The 20,506-nt window shown below is 41.7% G+C and overlaps 1 protein-coding gene across 1 annotated transcript in view; it reads left to right on the top strand.

Annotated features, from left to right (window-relative positions):
• The first annotated feature begins 1,575 nt into the window (after window positions 1-1,575).
• Window positions 1,576-20,506, top strand: part of LOC139377355 (very long chain fatty acid elongase 1-like) — a 31,744-nt gene continuing 12,813 nt past the window's right edge. Inside the window, exon 1 of the mRNA XM_071120378.1 lies at window positions 1,576-1,601. The gene's annotated coding sequence lies outside the window, so the exon portion shown is untranslated. The remainder of the gene's footprint in view (window positions 1,602-20,506) is intronic.

Below are 20,506 nucleotides of genomic sequence, written 5' to 3'. Positions count from 1 at the left end.
GGAATATTTAGACAACTGATGGCTCAGTCAGGGATGGTAATTAGGACTAAACTGTGAGTGGTCACAGAGCCTCTGTAGTTCCCCTCCCTGTGGTACAATGGGAGGCTTCTGTAGTAAAGACTGGGTGTCATGAAGCATAAATGCACAGTCACATTGCCTACAGCTCTCGAGACCCTGGCTGACATGGAATGTGCACTGAGATTAAGGTAACAGAATGCTTGTGATTACGCAAAAGACAAGCAAGCAAGAGAGAGAGAGAGAAAGAGAGAGAGAGAGAGAGAGAGAGAGAGAGAGAGATAGATAAAGAAAGAGAGAGGATAAGAGAACACTGCCACTGTTAGTGTCTGTGAGCTAGAAGGGAATGTAGTGAAAGGTTCTGAGAGTCCTCTGTGGTCGAGGCCCGAGGCCATCCACAAAGACCCGTAGTTGCCATAGGAATAGCATATCCATGGCAACAGAGGGAGCTGAGGGTGAACGGAATTAACACCGGCGAGTTGGGTAACAAATTAAGTTATCGGGAGGCAAATAACAGTGACACATTTCCTGTTCAAGCTGCATACTTTTCCCTTTTTTTCCCTTTAATCGTAACATCTAATATTAATGCCTTGTGGTAATATCCTGGTGCTTGAAAGACATGTTTGCTTTCCAGACAGTATATTACTTTGTAACAATGTGACAGGGTCATTAAACATTTTAAAAAACAACTGTGTGCGTGTGTGAGTGAGTGAGTGAGTGAGTGAGTGAGTGAGTGAGTGAGGGAGAGAGAGAGAAAAAAAAGAGTTTCACACTATTGAAGAAAAATGTGTGTTCCCTTGTATAATACAAAGGCATTAGGATTGTGTAAAATAAATGAAGGAACACGTGAAACATATATGAATATATATATAGGGTGGGGAATAAAATACATCAACATGGTCAGAGCAACAATTTAGAGGTTCATTAGAGGCGTGCAGTGGGAGGATAAGGAGCTACATCAAATTAACGTTGTGGAAATGTTGTCTCAGTGAATGGTCATCTAGGCCTGTCTCTGTAGCAGGGGATGGACAACAAAGATGACTGGCGTGGCTTTAAAATTATTCGGCCAAGTCACTGTCAATAATCAGTTCCCTCAACCTGAAAGCAGATCAACCCAAGACTGATGACATGCAAAACCTTGGACATTTTCCTCTGTTCTCTATAAATTGGCTGAGGAGATTCTGGGACATTTGTTCAAGCATCATTAACCAAACGTATAGTATTTAACACCTATATCAAACATTGAATCTTGATTATTTAAATGTTACTTCTATTACAATTCCATGATAACCTTATATAATCCTCTAACCTGGCAGACTTTTGCTAAAAATGGAAGGCATATGAAGGGAGCAACACGTGGTAAACAGCATAACCTTCTGGTCAGAGGAGGGATTGTGCTGTGTAGGCTACACACCCTTCGGTTTGACGCGCTGTGACAGCTCGAGTGTTTCAGTGGCGAAAAAAAGTTATACAATTACCAAGAAATAATTGGAAAAGTTCACTGCGGGCCAATTAATGGGGCTTGTCCAGGGCTTCTGCACCGCAACCCTGGAGCGAGTTCACATACACAGCCTACAAAACCTCAGGTGAGTGCATGCATGCATGCGGGGGAAAAGCTGTGGTGTACCTTGAACACACATGTATCATTTGAAACGACCTTTAACTACTTCAAGGTATTTGGTCTAAGGTGTTTATCTTTATAAAGAAGGTTAATATTAAGGTTGGATGTGCTGACGCTAAAGCTACGCCTTCACCAGTAACGTTAGCTATTGTAATGGTTTTGTAATGCAAACGTCATTATCTTATGTGCATCATTAGAATTGCAATATCGCCGAGGCTGTGAAATGCAGAAAGTGGTTTTGCCCTATCACAAAAGATAAGTGTGTGACTTAGTAAAGTCAAATCCCAATGTGGAAAAACTACAATGAGGTTTAAGTAAATCTAGGCCTATCACAAATTCAGTCCTCAATCATGGAGGCTAGAATCTTCCTAGTCCCTCAATATATTTTTCTTCTTCCATGCATGACTATCAGCAAAGAGAAGGAAATGCCTATGCCATTTGTCTAAAATAAGTCAAACATGACCACCAGATCAAGTTTATCAAAGCAGATTTGTCAAACAAAAATGCTATTCTATTGACTTGTATCGTAGAGAGACCTACATTTTTAGTCTTAAATCTTGTATTTTCCTTTTAGGTCCCTGAATATGTTGTGGCGCTGGTACACGATACAGAGCAGTAGCCTATGGACAACTTCAGGGTAACGGAATTACGCCGAGATTCAGATTTTTCACATTAAACTGTATGCCAAACAAAATCCATTGATTTCAAAGTTAACAAACCAAACAACTATATTCACAATAACTACTTCTAACAATTTCCACAGAGAATTTTACCCCCAAAACAATTAAAGTACAGTGCAGCTACAAAGTACCGACTTTGCATCGGCACCGTTCTTCAATTAAATGTTTTTGTAAGATGTTCTGTGTAAATTGTTAAAAGTAGTCCTTGTGCAGAGTTGTATGGTTTGTTAAATTTAGAAATCAATGGGTTTTGTTTAGCAGAGTTCAATGTGAAAAATCTGAGTCTCATAGTAATTCTATCATCATGGAATTCCCCCTATGGAACAAAGGAAAGTCTGCACATGCATGACATGAACACATTACCAAGTAGAAATTTCACAGTAATCTAGGCCTAAATTCAATGTTATATTGACTCTCGTAGAAATGAAACTACAACCAACAGCAACTCTGAGATAGTGTAGCAGTTTTACCAAGACAAACTATGTTCTATCCCTCATAAATCAAATCCAACCTGACATGTAGGCAACAAGATATGAAACACAATCCAAGGATTCCAACTATGTCTCTAGCTAGATTTCCATCCAATTGCCGATAGATTATCATGCAAATATTCTAAAATCGGCATAAAGCAAATATGCAGATTTTCCCACCAGTGGTGTTTTACGTTTTTGTTTGTCAAATGGCAGTCAAGCATCGATCATCATGTCACTAGAATAAGACCCTCAAAATTGACTGGAAAGGAGTGTCAAGCTCACCATACACCACCTTGTGAAGTTCATAATTGATTTAATCTGTAACCTAATAAACTGCGTGGTTTTCCACCATGTCGAATGAACAAATTCTGTCTGCATTTATAAAATTGTACCGACACTACCTTTTTTTCCATCAAAGCTGTTGTGATTAGTTTCAAAAAAAATTGTGACTTTACTTTCATAAACTGTGGATGGAAACGTGGTTAGTGTCAGTAGAAAGGGAAGTTTGGGGATGAGGACACTTGAGTTGTTGGGTAACTTCTGCTCTCTCCATTAGTGTCCAGTGACAATCTCACTTTTTAAAAGTTCATATTCTGTTATTAACTCATACCCAAATAATGTTGTTGACTCATCCTATACTTGTATTTGCGGCCAAAACATGAATTGGAGAAAATAACTATTCAAAAACTCCGCCTCAGACTTGTATCTCAAACAGAATGTTTAAAAAAAATGCTTGCTATTTCAGAATGTCATGTTGGCTCATTGGCTGAGCTGGCCAATCTGCAGTCTACTTGCATGAATATGCGCAATGACCAGTATATGCCCACACTATTCTGTTGTTGGTACTCCCACACCATACCAACACAGTCATTTTTTAACATACTTTTCCTTCCAAATTTGTTTAATTAAGTATTTCACTCTTATTGTAATTAATGATAGTTCATATTTAATAGAAAGCTGGAAACACTGGACAGTTACTTTAACCCGCTTCTAAATATGTAACCTTTACCCCAGAAGCCCAGAGTATTCAGATGGTCTGTCCTGTCGGCATGATCATTTAGCAGATGCTTACATCTAAAACAACTTACAGAATTGTCTACATTAACAGTGAGTGACATTCAGAATGTGGCCCATGGAGGAATCAAAACCACAGCTCCTGTTGTAGCCAGTACCCTGCTCTAACCACTGAGATATTGGAATATGTTTTCTAACAGACATGATTGAGAGCATATGGCTAGTCAGGTGGACATTGTCCATTCTTTAGCAATGAAGCTGGACAATAACCTGTAGATGCCAACAAAAAAACCTTACCCATGGGGAATAACATTTATATGGCTCTATACCTCTTTGTCTCCTTCACACACTTCTGTTGTGCGGGTATAAACTAGTGACGCACCGATATGTCATTTTTGACCGATATCTGATATTTTCCTGCCTTACAACAGACCTGCCTTTCAACAGGCCTACAAGCCTTCAGTTCAGCCTCTCTCAGCCTATTGCGGACAGTCTGAGCACTGATGGAGGGATTGCGTTCCTGGTGTAACTCGGGCAGTTGTTGTTGCCATCCTGTACTGTGATGTTCGGCCGTACTGATCCTGTGCAGGTGTTGTTACACACGGTCTGCCGCTACAAGGACGATCAGCTGTCCATCCTGTCTCCCTATAGCGCCCTTTTTGGCGTCTCACAGTACGGACATTGCAATTTATTGCCCTGGCCACATCTGCGGTCTTCATGCCTCCTTGCAGCTTACCTAAGACACGTTCACGCAGATGAGCAGTGACCCTGGGCATCTTTTGGTGTTTTTCAGAGTCAGTAGAAAGGCCTCTTTATAGTGTCCTAAGTTTTCATAACTGTGACCTTAATTGGCTGTTAGTATCTTAACGTGGGGAACAGTGTTTAAACTCTTAACAATGAAGATCTGTGAAGTCATTTGGATTTTTACTAATTATCTTTGAAAGACAGGGTCCTGAAAAAGGGACGTTTCTTTTTTTGCTGAGTTTAAAATACAGTGGCTTGCGGTATGTCTCTAAGGTTGGCACATCTAGCCACTGGGAGTTTTGCCCATTCAAGGAAAAACTGCTCCAGCTCCTTCAAGTTAGATGGGTTCCGCTTGTGTCCAGCAATCTTTAAGTCATACCACAGATTCCCTAATGGATTGAGGTCTGGGCTTTGACTAGGCCATTCTAAAACATTTAAATGTTTCTCCTTAAACCACTCTTGTGTTGCTTTAGCAGTATGCTTAGGGTCATTGTCCTGCTGGAAGGTGAACCTCCATCCCAGTCTTAAATCTCTGGAAGACATGTTTCCCTCAAGAATTTACCTGTATTTAGCGCCATCCATCATTCCTTCAATTCTGACCAGTTTCCCGTTCCCTACCGATGGAAAAACATACCCACAGCATGATGCTTCACTGTGGGGATGTGGTTCTCGGGGTGGTGAGAGGGGTTGGGTTTGTGCCAGGCAGTGTTTTTTTTTTTTTTGTTGTCTTATGTGACCAGAATACCTTCTTCCATATGTTTGGGGAGTCTCCCACATACCTTTTGGCAAACACCAAATGTGTTTGCCTATTTTTATCTTTAAGCAATGGCTTTTTTTTGTCCACTCTTCTGTAAAGCCCAGCTCTGTGGAGTGTACAGCTTAGTGGTCTCATGGACAGGTACTCCAATCTCTGGTGTGGAGCTTTGCAGCTCCTTCAGGGTTATCTTTGGTCTCTTTGTTGCCTCTCTGATTAATGCCCTCCTTGCCTGGTCTGGGAGTTTTGGTTGGCGGCCCTCTCTTGGCAGGTTTATTGTGGTGCCATATTCTTTCCATTTTTTAAATAATGTATTTAATCGTGCTCTGTGGGATGTTCAAAGTTTTGGATATTTTTTTTATAACCCAACCATGATCTGTACTTCTCCACAACTTTGTCCCTGACCTGTTTGGAGAGCTCCTTGGTCTACATGGTGCCACTTGCTTGGTGGTGCCCCTTGCTTAGTGGTGTTGCAGACTCTGGGACCTTTCAGAACAGGTGTATATATACTGAGATCATGTGACAGATCATGTGACACTTCGATTGTACACAGGTGGACTTTATTTAACTAATTATGTGACTTCTGAAGGTAATTGGTTGCACCAGATGTTATTTAGGGGTTTCATAGCAAAGGGGGTGAATACATATCCACTCACCACTTTTCCGTAATAATTTTTTTTAAACAAGTTTTTTTGTTTCACTTCACCAATTTGGACTATTTTGTGTATGTCCATTACATGAAATCCAAATAAAAATCTATTTAAATTACAGGTTGTAATGCAACAAAATAGGAAAAACGCCAAGGGGGATGAATACTTTTGCAAGGCACTGTATGCCAATTATGTGATGGTCCGATCGTATTCTGTCCCCATCGACACTTTAAAAAACAACTTTTGGTGCCAGAGAGAATGATTACTTTGTCAAGACGACTAGAGACTACTAGCTTGATTTAGCCTCCACGGTGTATATCTCACTTGGTCAGGGTATTTAAGCCTCCATATATCCACTAAATCCAATATGTCCATGACATTCATGATTTCCTTAACTGCATGAGGGTGATAGTTTGTAGTGTGATTTCCTTTACGGTCCGTAGACGTATTTAAAACCGTATTATAATCTCCCACCATAATCCCCCCCGGATCCCATGGCCACTGAGAGAACGGGACCCATCCTTAGACAAGAGCACATAGTGCCACCCACAAAGCTGAAGCAGATCAGCCCCCAAAAGCATTTCCATCGACCTCACCTCGATGTGTATTTATATTCAGCTATTTAAAAAGAATTATACATTTAAAAAATCCTGCTTTTAATTGTTAATTAAATATTTGTAATGTAGGTACAAATATAGGTAGGATTGTTACCTCTTACCAGTATTGCCATTACAAAAATGACTTTTTCACCAAACAATTATTGTGATTCATCCAATATTGTCCATAACATCTTTACTCCCAAGTGAAAGTTGTGGGATGCATACACACTCAACCCCTTTCCTCAACAAACAACCATACACTCAGATGCTCAAAAGTTGTTCCATCTCAGAGCCCAACTCAAGAAAGACCTTGATTTACAAATGCATATACAGTTGCAGCTGTATGAGAAGGCATGCAAAAAATTGACAAAAATGGGGAGATTTGACAATGGTTAATCAAATCTCCCCATTTTTGCCTAGCTGATGGATATCAGATAAACACCTTTCCCCTGAAACACCCACACGCGGTCCCCCAATTTGACCATATATCCCAAGCATCTCTGTACAGTCAGACATTTGATGATTTTGTGCCACCAGGGCCACAATAATATGGCTGAGTGTGACCCCCTCCCCATGGGTTACTGCAGCTAGTGTTGCCAGCACTGCCACTGCCTGGGTTGGGCACACCCAACTGGAATCCCCACCGGCTAGGTACAAGATGGTCAAGGTTCACATTAGCAGCTTTGAGAATTTTCTTGTATATTATGCTCTCCCATCGGGGGGCTTTGGTTTTGTAGGACCAAACCAGCCAGTGGACATTGTCCATTCGTTAGCAATGAAGCTGGACAATAACCCGTAGATACAAAAAACATACTCATGTGAGTAACATTTAATATTGCTCTATACGTCTTTGTCTCCTTCACACACTTCTGTTGTGTGGGTATAAACCAGTGACTGAGGAGCTAACAATTTTTCTGCCTAGTCACAAGGTCAGACGGTCAGTCTTGTTGCCTAATTTCACAACAATGAGAAATGGATGACTTAATGGCCGATCTGATGGGAGAGCTTTTGTATTTGCTTCTGTTACACTGACAACCATTTTACAAATTGTCATTCCCCTCGTGGAATGTTCAGACTTGAATAATGGGATTTACTTCTCAAAAGTAATTACTCAAACTATTTTGTAGGCTAAGGCAGGGCAGAGGTTGGAGAGTTCAGCTCTTACAAGACTCGAGCTTTTCACCCAGCAAACCACAAATTTTCATTTAGGTGATCTAATTTGCTGTTCTGTTAGATTATTTGTAGTGTCAGTGTATAAACAGTGCATTCAGAAAGTATTCAGACCCCTTGACTTGTTCCATATTGTTACTTTACAGCCTTATTCTAAAATGAATTGTAGTTCACCCCCCTCAATCTACATACAATTCCCCATAAAGGAAACAGGTTTTTAGAAATGTTATTGAATTTATAAATTAAACTGATATCATATTTACATAAGTATTCAGACCCTTTACTCAGTACTTTGTCTTGCGTATGACGCTACAAGCTTGGCACACCTGTATTTCGGGAGTTTCTCCCATTCTTTTCTGCAGATCCTCAAGCTCTGTCAGGTTGGATGGGGAGCAGCACAGCAATTTTCAGGTCTCTCCAGTGATGTTCGATTGGGTTCAAGTCCGGGCTCTGGCTGGGCCACTTAAAGAGATTCAGAGACTTGTCCCAAAGCCACTCCTGCATTGTCTTGACTGTGTGCTTAGGGTTGCTGTCCTGTTTGAAGGTGAACCTTCTCCCCAGTCTGAAGTCCTGCGTGCTCTGGAGCAGGTTTTCATCAAGGATCTCACTGTACTTTGATCCGTTCATCTTTCCCTCGATCCTGACTAGTCTCTGCCGCTGAAAAACATTCCCACAGCATGATGCTGCCACCATGCTTCATCGTAGGGACGGTGCCAGGTCTCCTCCAGACGTGACGCTTGGCATTCAGGCCAAAGAGGTCAATCTTGGTTTCATCAGACCAGAGTCCTTTAGGTGCCTTTTGGCAAACTCCAAGTGGGCTGTCATGTGCTTTTTACTGAGGAGTGGCTTCCGTCTAGCCACTCTACCATAAAGGCCTGATTGGTGGAGTGCTGCAGAGATGGTTGTCCTTCTGGAAGATTCTCCACAGAGGAACTATGGAGCTCTGTTAGTGACCATTGGGTTCTTGGTCACCTCCCTGACCAAGGCCTTTCTCCCCCGATTGCTCAGTTTGGCCAGTTGTAGGAAGAGTCTTGGTTCAAAACCTCTTCCATTTAAGAATGATGGAGGCCACTGTGTTCTTGGTGACCTTCAATGCTGCAGAGATATTGTGGTACCCTTCCTCATAGCTGTGCCTTGACACAATCCTGTCTCGGGGCTCTACGGACAATTCCTTCGATCTCATGGCTTGGTTTTTGCTCTGACATGCACTGTCAACTGTGGGACCTTTTTTTATAGACAGGTGTGCCTTTCCAAATCATGTCCAATCAATTGAATTTACCACAGGTGGACTCTAAGGATGATCAATGGAAACAGGATGCACCTGAGCTCAATTTCAAGTCTCATAGCAATTTACCAATATAAATCTATTTCAGTTTTTTTATTTGTAATAAATTAGCAAACATTTCTAAAAACCTGTGTTTGCTTTGTCATTATAGGGTGTTGTGTGTAGATTGATGGAGAAAATAACAATTTAATCCATTTTAGAATAAGGCTTTAAAGTTAATTTGTTCATTTGAGGAAATCAGTCAATTTTAAATAAATTCATTAGGCCCTAATCTATGGATTTCACATGACTGGGCATACATATTTTTAATTGAATTAACCTTTATTTAACTAGGCAAGTCAGTTAATACATTCTTATTTACAATGACGGCCAAACCCTAACCCGGACGATGCTGGGCCAATTGTGCGCCACCCTATGGGACTCCCAATCACGGCTGGTTGTAATACAGCCTGGAATCGAACGAGGGTCTGTAGTGACGCCTCTAGCACTGAGATGCAATGCATTCGACCGCTGCGCCAGATATGCCTCTGTTGGTTACAGGTACCTTTAAAAAAAAAAAAAATCTTTGGGATCTCAAGGTATTTCTGTGCATTCAAATTGCCATATATAAAATGCAATTGTGTTTGTTGTCTGTAGCTTATGCCTGCCCATAACATAACCCCATTGCCACCATGGGGCACTCTGTTCACAACGTTGACATCAGCAAACCACTCGCCCACATGATTCCATACAGTGTGCTCTGCGGTTGTAACACCGGTTGGACGTACTGCCATATTCTCAAAATCAATGTTGTAGGGGGCTTATGGTAGAGAAAGGAACATTAAATTATCTGGCAACAGCTCTGGTGTACGTTCCTGCAGTCAGCATGCCAATTGCACACCCCCTCAACTTGAGACATCTGTGGCATTGTATTGTGACACAACTGCAGATTTTAGTAGCCTTTTATTGTCCCCAGCACAAGGTGCACCTGCATAATGATCATGATATTTAATCAGCTTCCTGATATGCCACACCCTGTCAGGTGGATGGATTATCTTGGTAAAGGAAAAATGCTCACTAACAGGGATTGTTAGAGGCGATTTTAGACATTTGTATAAAAGACTGAAAGTACAGAGCTCCATGTACAAGTGGGGCAAAAAAGTATTTAGTCAGCCACCAATTGTGCAAGTTCTCCCACTTAAAGATGAGAGAGGCTTGTAAATTTTCATCATAGGTACACTTCAACTATGACAGACAAAATGAGGGGGAAAAAATTGAGAAAATCACTGAGTTTATTTGCAAATTAGTGGAAAATAAGTATTTGGTCAATAACAAAAGTTTCTCAATACTTTGTTATATACCCTTTGTTGGCAATGAAAGAAGTCAAATGTTTTCTGCAAGTCTTCACAAGGTTTTCACACACTGTTGCTGGTATTTTGGCCCATTCCTCCATGCAGATCTCCTCTAGAGCAGTGGTGTTTTGGGGCTGTTGCTGGGCAACACAGACTTTCAACTCCCTCCAAAGATTTTCTATGGGGTTGAGATCTGGAGACAGGCTAGGCCACTCCAGGACCTTGAAATGCTTCTTACGAAGCCACTCCTTCGTTGCCCGGGCGGTGTGTTTGGGATCATTGTCATGCTGAAAGACCCAGCCGCGTTTCATCTTCAATGCCCTTGCTGATTGTTTTCACTCAATCTCACGATACATGGCCCCATTCTTTCCTTTACACGGATCAGTCGTCCTGGTCCCTTTGCAGAAAAACAGTCCCAAAGCATGGTGTTTCCACCCCCATGCTTCACAGTAGGTATGGTGTTCTTTGGATGCAACTCAGCATTCTTTGTCCTCTAAACACGACAAGTTGAGTTTTTACCAAAAAGTTACATTTTGGTTTCATCTGACCATATGACATTTTCCCAATCTTCTTCTGGATCATCCAAATGCTCTCTAGCAAACTTCAGACGGGCCTGGACATGTACTGGCTTAATCAGGGGGACAAGTCTGGCACTGCAGGATTTGAGTCCCTGGCGGCGTAGTGTGTTACTGATGGTAGGCTTTGCTACTTTGGTCCCAGCTCTCTGCAGGTCATTCACTAGGTCCCCCCGTGTGGTTCTGGGATTTTTGCTCACCGTTCTTGTGATCATTTTGACCCCACGGGGTGAGATCTTGCGTGGAGCCCCAGATCGAGGGAGATTATCAGTGGTCTTGTATGTCTTCCATGTCCTAATAATTGCTCCCACAGTTGATTTCTTCAAACCAAGCTGCTTACCTATTGCAGATTCAGTCTTCCCAGCCTGGTGCAGGTCTACAATTTTGTTTCTGGTGTCCTTTGACAGATCTTTGGTCTTGGCCATAGTGGAGTTTGGAGTGTGACTGTTTGAGGTTGTTGACAGGTGTCTTTTATACTGATGATCTAGAAGAAAAAGAAACGCACACCTATTAAGACGAGGTGCTGGCTAGCGGAGTAAACTTGAAAATGAAAGTGAGCCGCACACTCTAGGAGATCAGATGCAAAAATGTAATTACCAACGTTTCGACAGCCAAGCTGTCTTCATCAGGGTATAATCACGAACACTGCGGGATGACTCGTTTTATATAGTGTCAAAAGACACAGGTGTCTGTAATCATGGCCAAGAGTGGCCTAATATCATTGTTTAATAATCAAAAATTAAAATGTCATACAAAGAACAGCATACAAACAACAAATGGATAGCATACGATCATAGATTAATTTGACTACACAAGTTTACAAACAATTACAATGGCAAAGTCACAATAATCACAAGAATGGCTTCAGATCAAAGTCTACGTTGAGACCGAAGGGATTTGCTCTTATTCTGTAGAGATCGATAGCCTGAGTTTAACCATTTCCAGCCGTGTAGCCAATGCTCCATGTGGTATAGTCTTGTCCTTTGGTAGAGTTGTAGTTTAAACCACTTCACACACCAGCGTCACCCGGCATGTTATGGTCTCAGAAATTCAACCATTTGCAACCTACGCTTACAACGGGGTTTGCGTGGTCTGGTGTGGATTTCATCAGGAGTGGGTTTTATACGTTTCGGTAGAAAAGGGCGGTCCATGACACCTATAATGCGATGTCTGGGCTCACGGGGGCGTGGCCACTGACTAGTTGATCTTTATATGAAAATCCATACTCATTTAGAAGGTTATCACATTACATCTTTTCACAAATAGTTTCATGTTTAATCACATTATTTTCCCAATATTTAGATGTAAACCTGACAGTTGGGAAATGTACACTTTAAGACATACCGTTATGTGTGTTTCCTGTCCTTCATGAGATCACCAAATGAAACACACTCGTCATAACTGTCCCTTAAGTGTCCACGGACCATTCTCAAATGTAGAATTTGTTTAATTCTCCCATTTTGGGGATTTAGCAGTTAGTCCTTTGTTCTCTCTCTGTGCTCTCTCCCTCTTTTTTTGATGAAGTCATCCCCGACGAACACTCTATTTCATGGAAGAGATGGCTCTCAGAGCTTGAACAAATGTCCAGATTGACAGGTGCATGATGCCTGTGAACTTTGGTCAAGACCGCAGAGCTGCATCACTTCAGTGACTCAAGTGAACAAAATTATTGCACGGCAAGTTACCTTAGGTTCACAAACGGTATGCAAAAGGTCCACATCGCATTCATGCTGGGGAAATCAAGGGTGACTCCACTCAAGCAGATGACGATCCCCAGACTATAACTTGCTGCAGCAACATTGGTGGTGCGAGTGGACAGGATGTTAAGGTTGGAGCTCAAGATTGAACTCGAGGATTCAACTTTCTGGAAAGACGACCAGTCTGTGCTAAAATACATCCGCAATGATACCACATACCTTTGTGGCTAATAAGTCACAGATCACAGCAACCCTATCGAAAGCAGTACAGTGGAGGTATTTGAACTCCAAACACAACCCAGTCAACGATGCCTCGAGGGTTACATGTTTAAACTTTCCTGAACTCAAAGAGATGGCTCAACTGACCAGAATTCCTGGAGAAAGCAGAAACATTATGGTTGAAAGCCCCAGAGGAGCTTGTCTCCATCCCTCCGGATGATCCAGAGGTGAGAAAAGATGTCATCGTGAACAGTACAAGTGTGGAAGAAAGGAGTCCAACCAGCAAATGGAGTACTATTCAACATGGAACAGCTTGAAGAAAACAGTTGCCTGGCTGCTTAAACTGAAGATACTACTTCTACAGTTAAGCCAGAAAAGTAAAGTTCTAACACAAACGGATCCAGGATCAGATCAGAGTTTAACAAACTCACTGAAGGAACAAATTGACAAGTTCAAACTGACATTTGGAAAAGAAAGTCTGTCTGTAGATGACTTAGATGAAGCAGAAAAGATCATTCAATTTGAACAAAGACAGCATTTTAAAACAAGAAATTGCAGTCGTTGTCAAAGGAAGACGATGTGCCAAGGGAAGCGGCTCAATCTGTAAGCTTGATCCAATTTTTGACAATGGCATTCTGAGAGTGGGAGGAAGGTTAAGCAAAGCTGCTATGCCTAAGGAACTGACGAATCCTATGATCCTTCCCAAAGACTCCTACATCTCCAGACTGATCTTACTCAAGAAAGACAACCATCTCTGCAGCACTCCACAATCAAGCCTTTATGGTAGTGGCCAGGCGGAAGCCACCTCAGTCAACGTCGAATGACAGCCCTCGAATGACAGTTTTCCAAAAGGCACCTAAAGGACCCTCAGACCATGAGAAACAAGATTGAACTCTGGCCTAAATGCCAAGCATCACGTATGTAGGAAACCAGACAACCACTCCTATGGTGAACCATGCTGGTGGCAGCATCATACTGTGGGGATGTTTTTCAGCGGTAGGGACTGGGAGACTAGTCAGGATTGAGGGAAAGATGAACAGTGCAAAGTACAGAGATGCATGATGAAAACCTGCTCCAGAGCGTTCAGGACCTCAGACTGGGGTGACTGTTCACCTTCCAACAGGACAACGACCCAAAGCACACAGCCAAGGCAACTCAGCAGTTTCTTCGGGACAAGTCTCTGAATATCCTTGAGTGGGCCAGACTTGAACCCAATTTGAACATCTCTGGAGAGACCTGAAAACAGCTGTGCAGTGACTTTCCCCATCCAAGCTGACGGAGCTTGAGAGGATCTGCAGAGAAGAATGGGATAAACTCCCAAATACAGGTGTGCCAAGCTTGTGGTGTCATCCCCAAGAAGACTCGAGGATGTAATCACTGCCAAAGGTGCTTCAACAAAGTACTGAGTAAAGGTTCTGAATTCTTATGTAAATGTGATTTCTTTTCTGTTTTTTTTTTTAATACATTTGCTAAAATTTCTAAACTTGTTTTTGCTTTTCCATTGTCCGGTATTGTGTGTAGATTGTTTCCCCCCCCCCCCCCCCCCCCCCCACCTCAATCAAGTTTAGAATAAGGCTGTGACGTAACAATGTTGAAAAAGTCAACCATTTCCATCCTAAAAATTAGGAATAAGCAAATGCTTTAGCTTCTGGTTAAAAAAAAGAAACTTTTACTGTCAGGCACATAATTATTGGCACCCTTGACAAAGATGAGCAAAAAAATATTATAAAATAAATATTACAATGCTGAGCTATATGGTATGCAAAAAAATTGGGACATCTTAATTTTATACTAATACAATTGCTCCTAAATAGGGGTCAAAGTTATTGGTGCCCGTTTTCAGTACTCTAGCACCATCCCCTGGTGAGGTTTGACACTGAACCTTTTTCTAAAATGCTTTGAGATTGGAGAACATTTTGGGAGGGATCTCAGACCATTCCTCCATACAGAATCTTTCCAGATCCTTTGTCCTTCGTCTGCTCTTATGGACTGCCCTCTTCAATTCAAAACACAGGTTTTCATTGAGGTTCAAGTCCGGAGACTGATATGGCCATTGAAAAATTGATATTTTTTTGTTGTGGTTATTTAACAATTTATTTGTTGATTTTGATTAGTACTAGGGATTATTGTCTTGCTGGAAGATGCACTTGCATCCAAGTGTCAGCCTTGTGGCAGAAGCAACCAGGTTTTTGGCTGTTTTCTTTCTCTTTGTTGTATGGTGGTCAATGGACGAGAGTGAAAACAGTCTACTCGCTCTCTCCTGTAACCAGCCCCCTTACCCACTGAGTACCAGACTTCCATGGGTGTTGAAAAGTAGTGGAAAGTTGGTGGTTAAAATTTGGACTAAATCATAGATGTCTGTTTTACAAGTTTGGTCAATAAAGTAGAGTAATAGATCAGCACTGTAGAGTACAGTACAGAACTGTGCCGTTCTGTGTTGTCCAAACTTGTGAAACATGGATGTCTATGATTGGTACATATTTTGTCCGGACCAATAAAATGTGTTCTTGTTTGGGGGTGGAGCTCATTCAAATAATAGCCAGTGTGTCGCATAATATACAAAGGAGGAAATTACTTTTTTTTTTTTTAAAACTGTACCTATTCAGGTTACATCACCATTAAGGGAATGACATTCATAATTATGCATTTCTGTAAAGTACAGATCATTGACCCATGATGTCATTCGATTACCATCATTCCGTTACCAGGTGTTTAATGCACTTAACTTACCGTTCAATAACTGAAAAAAAACTCAAGGTGTCAAATCATAGCTGATTTTATATTTTCATCTTAATTCGGGGAGTAGATATTGAACAAGTTTTTTTGGAAAACTTGGTCACATAAACTGAGGGAGATTTTGTCATTCTGTTACCAAACTTTACATCTGCGCTGTTGTGAAATTGTCAGTGGAAATTGTTAAAAGTAGTCCATTGTGCATAGATTTGTATGGTTTTAAATTTGCAGTCAATGGTTTTTGTTTGGCACAACAGTCTCAACATCATTCTGTTACCTTGGAATGGCCCATATTGATAACTTTGGAATTCAAACATTATGCTGGATGGGTCTCTGGCCTCTACATTTGGTTTGGAACAAGTTATGCAGCTTTTAAAAATAGAAAATGCATTTGTTTTACTCACGGGTAACATCATAGGCCTAGTACATTCTTGCCTTTATGGTACGATGTAGGTGATGTAAGATGATAAACATTAAGCTCCACGCAATGCTGAGATGGCAGTGAAACTTGTATTGGTAGAATTGGTATTAGCTTAAAAAAAAACGGTATTTTTACAGTAGAATTTCATCTCGACGTATGTGATCAGACTTTCCCAACAACTTGAATATTGTTCACTGTGGAGTTGTAAAGTCATGTAAACAGCGCTAGCTCCTTAACACATCCATTGCTACACAGCTAACATGAAATATGAATTGTTTAGTTTTTGATCATGGAAATTGGTGTGAGTTTTAGCAACCTCTCATACACATTAACAAGTAAAGCCAAAGATGGTTTATTTATAGCGATGGTCAAAACTACTTTCAATTACGGGAGCCTGGCTGTCCCATGCCTCTGTCAGATGTTTCTGTCATTGGCAAAATTTTAATTTTTGGCATGACAGAGGTTAGCTATAATGGCTGAAGCACAAACACCAACCTGTATTTGGAACATGAAATAACTGTGAACCCAAGCTAATACCAGAAATGTTCATACTTCAGCAATGAAAACAATTTAGGAAATTACAAGTGGTTCATTCATTACTAGCCATATGGGCATATATTGCATAAAAATACAAATAATGGTTGAGTTTTTATTCAGCGTATACACGTACACAACAATAGATCATCAAACCTCACATCCTAGTATTTCTGACCATTTTAGAAATGTTACGTGGTGACTGTAATGTTTAGTCTTCCCATCCTATCAGAGTGCACAACATAAATGTCAATGTGGCATTACTTCTCCTGTCTTTGGCATAGGTTTGGTTATTAGGCCTAAGCTTCTTCTTGGCATCCCATGGTCAGATGTTAGCCGGATCCCCCAAACCAGCTCTTTGGAAGTCTGTGGTGCAGATGTCATTCTTTTGTCTTCAATGCATGGTTTTCTGGACTGCAAGAAGGAAACATATTTGATGGCATATTCATTAAAGGGAAAGTCAAGTTTCCATTGGAATTTTGTGTTGTGTGAGCAAAAGTTTGGTTGCATGGTATTCTGATTTGCGTTCAGTTCATAGTAATGATATTACACTCAATAGTTGAGGGTGACGTGCATCATTTTGAGTTGTGCATGGCTGATCTGTGGTGGTTATAATTCAACACTGCCAGCAATAAAGCCCCAGCCTCATGCACCCTAGGATAGTAGGCAAACACTTTTACACTGAACAAAAAATATAAATGCAACCATTTCAAAAATGTTACAGTTCAAATAAGGAAATCAGTCAACTTAAATGTATTAAGTTCATTCATTACGCCATAACCTATGGATGTCGGTGAAGACAGATATGCATATGTTGGTCACAGATATGGGGTGTGGATCAAAAAGGTAGGGGTGTGGATCAAAAAAATCTGTCCGTATCTGGTGACCACCATTTGCCTCATGCAGCGTGACACATCTCCTTCACATAGAGTTGATCAGGCTGTTGATTGTGGCCTGTGGAATGTTGTCCCACTCTTCAATGGCTGTGCGAAGTTGCTGGATTTTGGCTGGAACTGGAACATGCTGTCGTACACGTTGATCCAGAGCATCCCAAACATGCTCAATGGGTGACTTCTGGTGAGTATGCAGGCCATGGAAGAACTGGAAAATGTTCAGCTTCCAGGAGTTGTGTCCAGATCCTTGTGACATGGGGCCGTGTATTATCATGCTGAAACATGAGGTGATGGCGGCGGATGAATGGCATGACAATGGGTCTCAGGATTTCATCACAGTATCTCTGTGCATTCAAATTGCCATCGATTTTAAATGCAATTGTGTTCATTGTCCGTAGCTTATACCTGCCCATACCATAACCCCACCGCCACAATTGGGCACTCTGTTCACAACATTGGCATCAGCAAACCACTCGCCCACACGCTGCAAAACACGCCATCTGACATCTGCCCGGTACAGTTAAGTCGATTACGACGTCGAACTGCCGTCAGGTAAAGACCCTGCCTGGTGAGGGCGACAAGCACGCAGATGAGCTTCCCTGAGACGGTTTCTGACAGTTTGTGCAATAATTATTTAGTTTCATCAGCTGTCCAGGTGATTGGTCTCAGACGATCTTTAGGTAAAGAAGCCGGATGTGGAGGTCCTGGGCTGGCGTGGTTACACGTGATCTGCGGTTGTGAGACCGGTCGTTAGACAAACTGCCAAATTCTCTAAAATGGTAGAGAAATGAACGTTCAATTCTCTGCCTTGGATTATCTTGACAAAGGAAACATGCTCACTAACAGGGATTTAAACAAATTTGTGCGCCAAACTTGAGCGAAATAAGCTCTTTGTGTATGGAACATTTCTGATCTTTTATTTCAACTCATGAAACATGGGACCAACACTTTACATGTTGCGTTTATTTGTGTTCAGTGTAGATTCTTGCATAGCCAACATGGGGATGTGATTCTGGAAAAACTGATTCAAAATTGAATCCCCTCTACATTACTAAAGAGATCACCTCTTCATACATCAACACTTGCAATTAATGTGTCGCACGTTTCATCACCAATATCGTTTTGAATGTTCTTTGGAAGACTGATGCCGACTGTATGTTCTATTCAATGCAGATATTTCAAAAGGAAGCAAATGATTAGGATGAAAGCCTTTTGTCATCAATGTGATGTCACAAGATTAACTGTAGATGCAGTATAACTTTAGCTATGATTGAGTTTACAGCACTGGATTTTAGCTAGCTAACGTTAGCATTGCTATCTTTTTTTTAAGACCTTTGCAATCTCGCGTAAGTACATTTGACGATATAATGATGGAAAAGTTGTTTTCTACTAATTATTTGCCTACTTTAGCAAAGTCATCTTATTTTCAGGCCACTGTAGCTAGTGTAATTTAGACTAAACAGTCATTATTCCCCATTCAGAATGACCGGACACCACTCAAATTTCAGGGCACCACTATTCTATGGCTGTGGTTAAATCTAAATGCTGAAGCTAACTAAATAAATTGCATGGGCCGAAATGAAGATATGATTTGTAAACAAATCCCCACAGACTCTGAATAGCAAATTCATGTGGCTCTCAGCAAAAGGAACCTTAGGCTACCGTGGCTATCTTTCTACAACGAGTAAAAAATATGTAGCGCTTTGCTGGAACATTAGATGAATAGCTAGTAAATGTTGCTAAACTAACATTTCGTTTTGAGTGTTAGCTTACCAGATTTCAGCCCAATAATGGACTAAAGGAGCCTAACATTACTTCTTAGTCCAAGGACATGTTCTGTTTTTAGAAGCAAATTGGCTATGGCAGCCAAATACTTAAGTGAATTGATTCTCAATTGTGGTACGGTTCTAGAAACGCAAAGCCATCTACTTTCACATCAATAATTTCACAAATGCAAAATATCCACTTATTGGACACTGTTTTAACACTTGCAATCGACAGTATTTTTCAGTGACAACACGTTTGTGGCGTCCTTCTGTTTACACACAGGTGTTTGGAGACACAGATGGCTAATTAGCATAGGTAGTCTGTTTCCTGTAAATAAGCACTGTAACATGGAAATATGGCTGTGTGGGAAAGCAAAATGTTTTTTTGCTGATATGAAAGATCTGTTCGTTTTATGTTTGCAAAACCTTTACCGCAAGCAATGCGTTAAATTTCAGCATTTGGGCTCTTGACAAAAGACCCCTGGCCAGAAGGTACTGTAATGTTCTGACTAGATCATAAAGGAACAATTGTCCAGACAGAGGATTGAGTTTACGAATTGACGGTTTATTAACCCAACTATACACAGGCTACTGTTTGGCCGTAGCCCAAGCAAAATAAATGAAAGACCCCACAAACCAACCGTGACCTTCTCTTGTGAAGCCCAGATGTAAGCGAAAGAACAATGGCTAAACCTGGTCTTAACTTCCAATGCTCCAACCTCCCTCCACACCACTCCGCCAACCACCAGGATGCCCGGCATCAGAACATTCCCGGGATTGGCAGATGGCATGTCGGACCTTGCGAACACTGGGTACTGGTACGTACAACACAACCAACTAATAGTCTAACACATAAAACACAGCTGTCTGTGTGGGTTGCGACACAGGCCCCCCCACCACAAAGTCCCTCATCCCCGAGGGAACAAACCGTCTCTGAAGCGACCTGGAGGTCTCCTTTGCGTGTCCAGATGTGAAACGGGGCTCCATCCTTGGCAGAGGGCTGCCCCTCTGGGACCCAGGGGATGAAGGCAGGGATATGGGGGACAAGGAAGCGGGAGAAGGGGAATACAGTCCGTGGCTCCGGGGAACCACGTGGTGACACAGGGAGGGAGATGGGGAGTGGGCTGTCTGGAGCCTTGTCTGCGGCACCTGGGGCTGGGTGCCTGGAGAATGTCATTGCCAGAGAGGGGAATTGTGGGGGTCCCTGGGGTTTGGGGAGAAGAGGCCCCTCTGTATGGGGCTAATCTGTCCCGGTGCAGTGCCACCTTTCTCCCCCTGGGAGGAAGCTGCACCCGGTAAACAACCTCCCCTACCCTCTCCAGGACGCTGCAG

Source organism: Oncorhynchus clarkii, chromosome 20 (assembly GCF_045791955.1).
Source record: "Oncorhynchus clarkii lewisi isolate Uvic-CL-2024 chromosome 20, UVic_Ocla_1.0, whole genome shotgun sequence".
NCBI classification, from domain to species: domain Eukaryota; kingdom Metazoa; phylum Chordata; class Actinopteri; order Salmoniformes; family Salmonidae; genus Oncorhynchus; species Oncorhynchus clarkii.
Note: the sequence above shows the minus strand (reverse complement) of the source record. Positions and strands in the feature narration are given on the sequence as shown.